Raw genomic sequence first — 2,516 nt, forward strand, 5'->3', positions numbered from 1 at the left:
GTTCCAGCTACTTGGAAGGCTGAGGCGGAAGGATCGCTGGAGCCCAGCAGGTCGAGGTTATAGTGGTCGGGAGCGGCCACCTGCACTCCAGTCTGGGCAACAGAGTGAGACTCTTACTCAAAAAAATAAAAATAAAAAAAATTAAAAAAATTTAAAAAAAAGGAAACTTCTTTTCCAGTATCTTGTTTGTTTGTTTGCTTTTGATTCAGGGTCTCACTCTGTTGCCAACTGGAGTGCATCGGCAAAATCCTGCTCACTGAGGCCTTGACTTCCTGGGCTCAGGCGATTCTCCCACTTCAGACTCCTCGAGTTGCTAGGATTACAGGCATGAGCCACTGCACAGGGCTTGTTTTGTTTTTTGAAATGGAGTTGCTATTTTGCTCAGGCTAGACTGCAGTGGCCATGCACAGGTGCAATCATGGCACACTGCAACCTTGAACTCTTGGCTCAAGTGATCCTCCTGCCTCAGTCTCCCTCTGAGTATCTGGGACTATGGCATGCAACCCACTCCTGGTCTATTTCTATGAAATCTTAATGATCACAGGATAGTACACGTGACTCCAAACTGCTTGACTGAGGTATAATTGACATGCGACAAACTGCACGTTTCAAGTGTATGGTTGATCAGTTGTGACATATGTGTGCACCCACAAAACCATCAGTATGGCGAGGTCAAGACCTTCCCCACCTCCCCAAAAGTCCCCGTGCCGTTTTGTCATCCTCCTGTCATCTCTCCCCTCACAGCCCCATCTCTGTCAACCTCCGATCTGCTTTCAGTCACAATAGATTAATACACTTTGTATAGACTATTCCACGCATTTAAGACACCATATCTCATTTTATGTATTAGGTGCTTGTTAAATGCCTAGGTCAGGAACCCCGTAGAGGCTTTAAGAAAGATCTCTCAGCTCCTGCCAAAGGAAGGCCAGGTGAGGAACAGGATAAGGCATTTCTGCAGATTTTCCACAAAAAAGGCACAAGCAAAACCTGCAGGAGATACAAGATTTCTCGCCTGGTCAGGCCCCAGCAATGAGGATGAGGTCTCTGTGAGAGATCTCTGTGGAACATCTCTGTATAACATCTCTGTCTGAGATCTCTGTGGGAGATGTCTCTATGTGAGTCTCTACCAGATGTCTCTGTTACCTCTTTCAGGTGTTTCTGTGCGTTATCTGTCACAGGTCTCTGAGGACCCCTCCTTCCCTGTCCACCTGCTCCACCTGTCACAGACGCACCTTTGTCCCTCTCTTTCTCCTTCCCACGTTTCCCCTGGTTCTTCTGTTCCTTGGGTATCTTGGCCTGAGCCCACCAATTTCATAGCCTTGTATAGCTGGAAGTCCTCCTGGAAATACTGATCCTGGACACACTCTTCCTGTGCCTATTCAAGTCTCCCCCACCCCCCACATACACACTTAAAAAAAAAAAAACCAGGTTTAACTTTATTGGGTTTTACAAGATGAGAAGCAATTCCACTTGGGGGTTTGTTTTCTTTGCCTTTTAAGTAATTGGCCTTGGAGAAAAAGAGTCTGAGCGACAGAGTGAGACTCCAACTCAAAAAAAAAAGAATGCTTCTCTCTTCTTCTGGAGGTGTTGATAATAGACTTATCTGGTAGATCATACGGGAAGTACTGTCAAATATTTCAATCATATTTAAGTTATTTTCTGTATTTGTATAAGAGTCCTACAATTCTGTGATGTCAGCAGTCATGATTATGATTATGCTAAATTGTCGTATGCCATCAAAATAACGAAAGTTCCTTGTCAATAGTAAACTCCCATCTGATTTTTGACCATAGCTGTTCTGGGTTTTTCCATCCACAGTTCCTGCTTCAAATTCTTTTCTGGAAAGATTTGCAATAGACTATAGTGCTAACTTGCTCTTCAAGTAACTGTGAATCAACAAAACAAAATTAATTATATACAATTAATTGCCAGGCATAATGATTTTAGGACATTTATTTAAAACAGTGTTGGTTCTTAATTAAATGTTTTGTTTCCCATATTCAAATACATCTTCCTTTATAAGCTATCTGTAGTTTTCAAAAACTTAGTAATGTATCCCTTTGTAAATAATGGTGGAAGCATTTACTTTTTCTACTTGTTTCCTGCTAAATTCAGAAGCTATTCATGGATATTCTTATTTTTATTAAACAAATTCAATAAAAGTCCAAGGAAGATGGGGTGAACTCCATCCCAGGGTGGGGTCCCCAAGGGTTTGCTGTCATAGGACTCTGTGGGAGACTTTCTACCCCAGTGTCCTCTCACTATGGAGCTGAAGACAGGGACAAGTCTTGACCCAGGTATGAAAACAAGGTGTTGAGAGGGAAACAGGTTGAGAGAGGGTCTGTAACATATGTCAGCCTATTCCATAGCCTGCCCTTCTGAAAGCCAGACTCTGGAGGACCGAGGTTCACCCCCTCTCTGTCCCAGCGAGGCACATACAGAAAGCCACCAGCTAAGCTGAGAAATGACATGCATATTGGGAATTTCAGGATTCTGGGCTTTGGGCACCTGTGGGG

The sequence above is a fragment of the Carlito syrichta genome, unplaced genomic scaffold (genome assembly GCF_000164805.1).
Source record: "Carlito syrichta isolate Samal-C Ts95f unplaced genomic scaffold, Tarsius_syrichta-2.0.1 Scaffold304469, whole genome shotgun sequence".
NCBI lineage: Eukaryota > Metazoa > Chordata > Mammalia > Primates > Tarsiidae > Carlito > Carlito syrichta.